Here is an 8,314-nt window from a genome sequence, read left to right on the forward strand (position 1 = left end):
TGGCTCTGACATTCCCTACTCCTAAAAGTGTCTCAGTCCCTGCAGTGTATCTGTTAAGAGGTAAAATATAAAAGTCCAGTCCATAAGGTTTAAGGATTTGATCTTTGAGGAAAAAGCAGAATAAAATATTGTTTGTGATTCTGACTCTCTTAAAACATGCAACTATACGGTCAAAATAGGCAAAATTAAGAAATAAAACTTGCTTCATTAAGAGGCAGGATTGTAGCAAGGGCTGAGGGAGATGGGACTTGCAATACAGATTTAGGGAGATATCTGCATAGAGGTGATAGTTGAAGGCATGAGTGACGATGAGAACTCCAAGGGTGAGATATGACAGAAATGGCCTTTGATTCTCAGACCAAGGAAGGGTGAGAAGCGAAGCACACAGAGTCATAATGAAATACTGTAGCTGCTATTTTTCACAAGGGCAGGGGGCAGAGAAGGAGCTTCATTAGGCAGCTGATTTCCTCTTTATTCCTACTGAGACAGAATGCTGGGCTGATTCCCATTCTGATGATTGTTCTTACATCGCTTTTCAGCGACATCAGGCTCCTAAGTCACAGAAAGTGTGCACCAAACTCAGACATCCAGAGAAATGTGGCGATAATGAACTAGGAGAGAAGGACAATGCCAAGCTACCTGCTAGAAGACTAGTGTCTGAAGCAAACCATACTACAAGACAATTTTGTTGTCTTTCATTCTTTCTTGCCATATGGCTAATATTTAGAATATTCTCTCTTTTTAAATCAAAAAGCCTTTTCAAAAGAATGGCTACAAGTTTCAACGTTTTTAATTTTGTCTTTTCTCACTCATAAGAATCTTCCCTTGAACTTGACCAAGAAAATTATCAGACATACAGAGCTTTTGTTTTGTCAAAACAGAAGTATCAGTGTATTTCTCTTGATGTTTTATAAATATAAATACATACATATATGTACACATACATGCATGCCTCCCTCCCTTCTTGCCAGGCTACCTTTCCCCACTACTAATGAATACTGAGCTAAATATCCTGACTTCTATAACCATTTACTATGGTTATAAATTTCAACATTTATTCATTCATTTAACAAATACTTTTGTGCCCAGCCCTGGCTGCACAGTAGCACCCTCTGGGGACCTTTCAGGGTTCTCAATGCCCATGCACATCCCCTGGCAGTTACATTAGACCCTCTGGGTGGGGCCCAGGCATCAGCATTTTTAAAGATCCCCAGTTGAGGCCAAGGTGAAGGAACTGAGGCCATGAAACTTGCTCAAGATCACAGAGCCAGGAGGTGGTAGAGGCCAGGAGAGATGCCACTCCAGGACAGGACTCCTCCCTGCAGCTTCATTCAGGCCTTCAAAGGGACACTGCTTAGTCACATCTCTCTGACCCACAGCTTCCACCCTGACCATGACCCCAGCCCCACCTCAGTGCCCTCCCCGCACCTCACACTCTCACTGCCTCGGCTCACAGCCCACCATGAGCTCCGCGCTCACAGGTAGTGGATCTGCCCCAGGGTTCTTTCTGCAGCCCCGTCCTAATAAAATATAAATAAATAAATAAATAAATAAATACTGTTGCGAGTCTGCATTGCTAGGTCCACGATAAAAAGGCAGACAGTGCCCCTGCCCTCATGTAAACTCATTCTGGAGTTTACATTCAGAAAATACATCTTGCTCCTAATAACGGTATATTATGATAAAAAATAAATAAGAACAAAAAACAAAAAAGGAAGGGATGGAAAAGAAGGATAAAACAAAGTTTATTGGTTTTCTATGTGAGAAGAAAACAACAAAACATTCTTTAAAATTTTGCTACTGTTTCAGATCATTTTGTCTAGTTTAGCAGCGACATGTGATTACGTTTCTCTAATTCTCTAGTCCTCTAATCATATGTCTTAATAATTGAGTAGACATACATCAACATGACCCTGAAAAATATGGCATGTTAACCCTATAATAGATCACACAGATTCAAAATGGCATTGGAAACATTAATCCTTCTTCCAACAAGTATTTTGACTGTCTTCTATGTTGCAGGTATTCTAGTTCTGGAGATTCAGCAGTGAATAGCACCCTGTCATCTTGAAGCATAAAGCTTGGTGTTCGACCTCAAAAGCCAGTCAATGATGCGTGGCAGAGACTGTCTTTAGGAGACTAGCAGAACCAGTATAAACAGTAGCCCCCTTAAGTGACATCACTTTCATCCCCTCCCTTTTTTCCCATACCTCCAGATACAAAAGAGTCATAGAATGCTAGAATTGAAACCTATGTTAGAGTTTTTCTAGATTATGTATTCTAATGCCTTTTACCTGAAGATGTGTGAATGAGGGCCAGAGGTTTTAATTAACATCCAAAGATTATTCAGCAGAGTATGATAATGACAAGACATTAGAAAACTATTCCTTCTGTGTATGCATGTGTGTACACATGTACGTGCTAAGGGAACAAAGACCATGTAACAAGTAACCCCCTCCATTTCCTTAAAAACTATTTTCTGCATTTTTCTCAGTAATAAACTTGCTATCTTACTGTTCAGAGGATTTCTCATTTATCACTAAATTCTCCTTTGAGCTCTCAGACTTAGAAAACATTGAAAACCCTGCAGAATTTTTTCATCTCTTGATGTCCCTTCCATAAAGTAATTAAGATAATTCATTTTCTCCCATATTTTCCATACCCAGAAAATGAGAATCAAATGTAATTTTTTTTTTTTTTGTGGTACGCAGGCATCTCACTGTTGTGGCCTCTCCCATTGTGGAGCACAGGCTCCGACGCACAGGTTCAGCAGCCATGGCTCACGGGCCCAGCCGCTCCGTGGCATGTGGGATCTTCCCGGCCCGGGGCACGAACCCGTGTCCCCTGCATCGGCAGGCAGACTCTCAGCCACTGCGCCACCAGCGAAGCCCAAATGTAATTTTTTAAACTCAATAAAAAAACCCTTTGACTTTCTCTTTTATGATTACCTGTTTTTGATCCTCTGCAAAATACAAGGCAAACTTCCAACACAGACAAGTTAATGTTATATCCTAACTATATTTACCATAACTCAGTCATATTAATTAATACAAAGGTAGTGAGAAGCTCTCACATTTAGTCTCAAACAACATGAGGTCATGAGCATATGAGGGAATCATGTACTACTGGTCATTAATCCTAATTTCAGAAATTATATTTGAAGATTTAATTCTCTCTTCCTATGTCTAGACAGGCAACCAGGAATAATCTTTTCAGCTTTAATTGCATTTACGCCTATGACTTAATAAAAGGGACAATTCTCGTCGCTATTTGCAAGAGAAAAAAAAAGATCATACATAATCCTCATCATCACGTTATACTTGTCAGTAACCTCAATATCTGGGCCTCCATGGGAGACATCAAAGACATATAGAACAAATAAAAATTACACCCTTAATAAAAATCTATCCTTAACAAAAATCATAGTATTAAGAAATTGATGATTATCTGCTCTGATTACAAATGAGTGCAATGCAGTTTTTCCCTCAAGCAGCTTAGCTTCTATTTAAAGATGGAAGGTGTATTACTCTGCTAGGGCTGCCATAACAAAATATCACAAATTGCATGGCTTAAACAATAGAAATTTATTTTCTCACAGTTCTGGAGGCTGGAATTCCAAGATCAAGGGGTCATCAGGTTGGGGTTTTTCTTGAGGCCTCTCTCCTTGGCTTGCGGGTGGCCACCATCTCACTGTTTCCTTACAGTGTCTTTCTTCTGTGCACATGCATCCTTGGTGTCTCTCTCCATGTATCCAAATGTCCCTGTCTTACAGAGACACCAGTAAGACTGGATTAAGGCCCACCCTAAAGACCTCATTTTAACTTAACTACCTCTTCAAAGGCCCTGTCTCCAAATATAGTCACGTTCTGAGATACCAGCAGTTAGGACTTCAACATGTGAACAACACATGGCATTGTATATAAGTGTAATAAAACATAATATACTACAGTAACTCAAGAGAAGATGCTGGCTAGTACACTGGTAAGGCTCTGCACCAGGTAACAGAGCAACTGGAAAGGAAGGGAAATAACATTTACTGATTATCCACTATGTGACAGTATCTGTGTTACATACTTTTTTTTCCACGTATGCATTTCGTTTTAATAAATAGAGCATATTCATGGCTTAGATCTTAAATCATATTACAGACAAACACTTCTAGGCCCAAACAGCTAACAGCAAAGCTGCTACTGCTGGAAGGAATGCAGCCCCACATGCACTTGAAGTCCAAAGAGCAGTGACCTGACTCTAGAGGCCACCACACACCGCCCCTCTGTAGGCTGGACGCTGGACCAGTGGACAGCAGGAGACTCGAGGACATTCATGCACCCACCATTTGACCCCTCACCTTCGTGCTGCAGAACCAGCGGGAAGTTGTATTACTGTCAGATAAGCTAGAGGAAGGTTTCCTGATCATATTAAGCGAAGCTCTCCCATTGCTACCAATCAGCCAGGGGCGTTAGCTAAAAAAGGGTATCCACTGATAAATACAGAATATGAGAACAGCAAGGAGGAAGCTATACAGGTCATCTTGTTTCTTCAAATGTCAGAAGTGTCCACGTCACAGCAGTTGGTGGACACCACCTCCCGGAGGCATAGTCCAAAAACTTCCTGTTGGCGTTTGCACCAAACAAGGCTCCCCGTGCTTCTGGCATCATCTACTGGGCTATGAGGCCCAGCCAGCTTTTGAGAGTATTGGAAACCTTGATTTGGCGATCCCCATTATAGATCTCAACCTCACCAGCTACTTCCTCAGGCAGGTAGGCCTCCTGATCAATCTGGACATCAACATCTCTTTCCGTGGCGATTTTGTACATAGGGATTTGCACTGCAGGCTTCACCAGAGGGAAATCTTATTTCCTGCAACGAACAATCATTCTGGGCTCCAATAACTGGTACAAACCCTGGAGGACCATTCCATCCAGCAGTACTTGGTACCTGGTTGTATCTTTTACCCTTTGGCTGAGTCTATGTTTTGCTTCATTTAGTAGGTCTGTGATAAGATCATCCATTTCTCGCTCTGAGAACTTCGAGCCTCACTTGATTTATCAAATTGGACACCTGAATTTTCTTCTGTTGCTCAATCTGCTTTTCTTTCTTCTCATAGTATTCCATAGTCTTCAGTCTTTGGGTTTGCACAAGACAACCCTTCTCAATGTTGAACTCTTCCTCTGCCTTCACGTCTATTTCTTCTGCTTCCTCATTGGCTTCTTTTTCAATAAAAGCCATTGTGTGCTTAATCTGCTTCTGCACATCAGCATTGCTGAGAGCCATGGCGCTAATGACGCAAAGAGGCGGGCCACTGGCTGGAGCTCAGGTCTGATACGGGCAGCTGGCAACCGGGAGAGGAAAGCTGGCGTGGCTTCAGGCCTCCTCTGTTTTGTTGTTCTACGTACTTAACATGTGCTATCATGTGTAAAGCCTGTGGAAATCACAATCCAACCAGTTATCCCCATTTTATAAATGAGGAAACTGAGGCTCCAAGAGAGGAAAAGACTTCCCTAGGTAATGCAGCTGGAAGATGGTGGACCCATTTTAAGAATTTAGGTGTGTCATCAATGCTTATCTGCCTTCCACAAGAATATAATTCCTCCCTGCTGTTAGTCCTGGTTCTGCTACTCACTAGATTTTCTTGGACACCTCACTTACCTGAACTGGAATTCAACTTCCTAATCAATAAACTAAGAAGTGTCTTCATCCACTGTTTTCATAATTTCTTATTATATTGTAAAGTATTATAACCCATTATATGCACTTTGGAAATTAGGAAAAAAATGGAAAAAACTAAATGCAATATGCCACTCTAATAAAACCACCATAAATCTTTTGGTAAGATTCCCTTCTGGTCCCATCCTCCTAAACATAGGTAGGTAGAGTTTCCTTCTTGCATCACTTCATTTCTGAAGAAAAGCAAGTGGTCATCTCATTATGAGACTCAGATCAGATTAGCAAAATAGAAGAACAAGAGAGACAAAAAGAACAATGACATTCTACGAGCCCCTTCCTCTTAGTTATTTAGAAGGTTTCTTTGTCTGTGGATGCCTATCCATGAGGCAGGACTGACCTGTGTCACTTACACACAAACACACACATACACACACATCAGCTTTATGAAAAAACAAACTGAATGGATTCTAAGGGCCTAGAGGAAAGAGCCTAGCCATGAGGGAATAGCCAAAGGGTAAAGACAAAGGGACATTAAGGGAGGGGGAGAAGAGAGCAGCGGGGACAGAATAGACTTCTTGATCTCCATCCAAATGAACTCATAATGAACCTAAAAATGACTTGAGGCAAAAAGCAAAGAACTGTATTGCACCATTCCCTGGCCAATGTGTGTGCATTTGATCATTCAAGACTTTCCAGCAATGGACTGTATACCCTTCCAAAAATTAAGGGCATGACAGAGTGGTTATATATCTTAGAGACTAGGAATAGATATATACATATATAGCAAACATACAAGTATATATACAAGTTTGTGACTTGCCTCTGCTTTTGTCATTTAACAACTCATAGGCATATTTAATATAATTATATAGTCTTCATAACCTTGATTTTAATGCCTGCATAATGTCCAATTGAATAAGTATACCAACCAGTTTACTTAGTCATTATTCTATTTTTAAACCTTTGAATATTTCCACCTTGTAGCTGTGTACTCAGTGAGGCAGTCTATAATTTTTAAGAGAGAAAAATATCCTATAAAAGTTGTTAGGACTTCCTTGGTGAACATATCAGTTATCTTAGAGAGAACCTCGGTTTGGGGAGGGTAAAATGAGTGACACTTCAGTTTACAACATAAAGCAGCAAGCAATCGACCCAAGAATATTGCAGATTTTTAAAAATGTATGAGTTTCTAGGATTTAAAATACAAGTAATTGCTGGAATTAGGCAGCACTTCTCTCCCACAAAGCTCTAAAACTTTATGTAGGAGCAACAAGCCTTTTAAAAGAAGAATCTCACTTTGTCCCAGCTTACACTTCCCCCTCCCCGTGTCCTCAAGTCCATTCTCTAGTAGGTCTGCGTCTTTATTCCCATCCTGCCTCTAGGTTTTTCATGACCTTTTTTTTTTTTTTAGATTCCATATATATGTGTTAGCATACAGTATTTGTTTTTCTCTTTCTGACTTACTTCACTCTGTATGACAGACTCTAGGTCCATCCACCTCACTACAAATAACTCAATTTCGTTTCTTTTTATGGCAAAGAGAGAGAGTGGCATATACATATATACACTACCAAATCTAAAACCGATAGCTAGTAGGAAGCAGCCGCATAGCACAGGGATATCAGCTCAGTGCTTTGCGACCACCTAGAGGGGTGGGATAGGAAGGGTGGGAAGGAGATGCAAGAGGGAGGAGATATGGGGATATATGTATACATATAGCTGATTCACCTTGTTATAAAGCAGAAACTAACACACCATTGTAAAGCAATTATACTCCAATAAAGATGTTAAAATAAAAGAAGAATCTATTCCCTAGGAAGTTTAATGTTAATGGAATCTGCCTTCACAGGAAAGTATAGATGTCCCAAGAGAAAATCTCCTAGAAAAAAAATGTGATACTCTGTACTAGCGAACGAGGCCAACCTCAGGCTCTAGAATGTTGTAGGGAAGGGCTGGTTCTGCAGTGTTTGGCTGATACTGGCACAGCAACTATAATGTGCCTTGAGAATAACAGCTGGGTATATGCACTGAATGAGCCGGTCACTAAGAATTGTAACGTCTGGGAACCAATATCTACTTTGATGTGAAGCAAACACATTATAGGAAGAAGTGTCTTCTCTCCCTGCACACGAAGAAACAATTGCCAAATCGGCAACAGCTGGGTTCCTTGTTTGTCATGATGATTCCAGCAGTGTTCAATGTCGTGATTTTGGACTTCGTATTTTCAGAAGTAACTCCATGTCACAGTGACAGCAGTATCAGCCACAGAGAACAGGTCCTTTGATGAGGTAAACAGATTTTTTTACAGGTCTTTTTCAGTGAAGTTATAATAACAAATATTTTGGACTAAATAAATATTCCTGGAGACCTTGAACTTAACTTGAGAGAGGAAGTCTGGGAAGAGAGGGCAGCACAGCAGCTAAGGTTCATTGGATGTGAATGTTTACAGGAAATTTGACCTTATTTTGTACTCTTAAACAGGTAAAGCAGGACGCAGCAGCTTCACTCTTTAAAATGGCAATGCAACGAGCATCTTCCAAAACAGTCTGCCTAATGTTTTTTAATTTGCCTTCATGATAAATTCCCAGAAGCTGACGAAACTAAATTACAGTCATTTCTAGGTGTATAAAAAAAACGTAAAGCCAAC

The 8,314-nt window shown here is 40.5% G+C and overlaps 1 pseudogene; it reads right to left on the minus strand.

Moving 5' to 3' along the window:
• Nucleotides 1-3,963: 3,963 nt before the first annotated feature.
• Nucleotides 3,964-5,274, minus strand: LOC111163188 (V-type proton ATPase subunit E 1 pseudogene; annotated as a pseudogene).
• Between the last annotated feature and the right edge of the window lie 3,040 nt (nt 5,275-8,314).

Source organism: Delphinapterus leucas, chromosome 6 (genome assembly GCF_059928025.1).
Source record: "Delphinapterus leucas isolate spDelLeu-1000000601 "Yukka" chromosome 6, BTC_Dleu_Yukka2, whole genome shotgun sequence".
Taxonomy (NCBI): domain Eukaryota; kingdom Metazoa; phylum Chordata; class Mammalia; order Artiodactyla; family Monodontidae; genus Delphinapterus; species Delphinapterus leucas.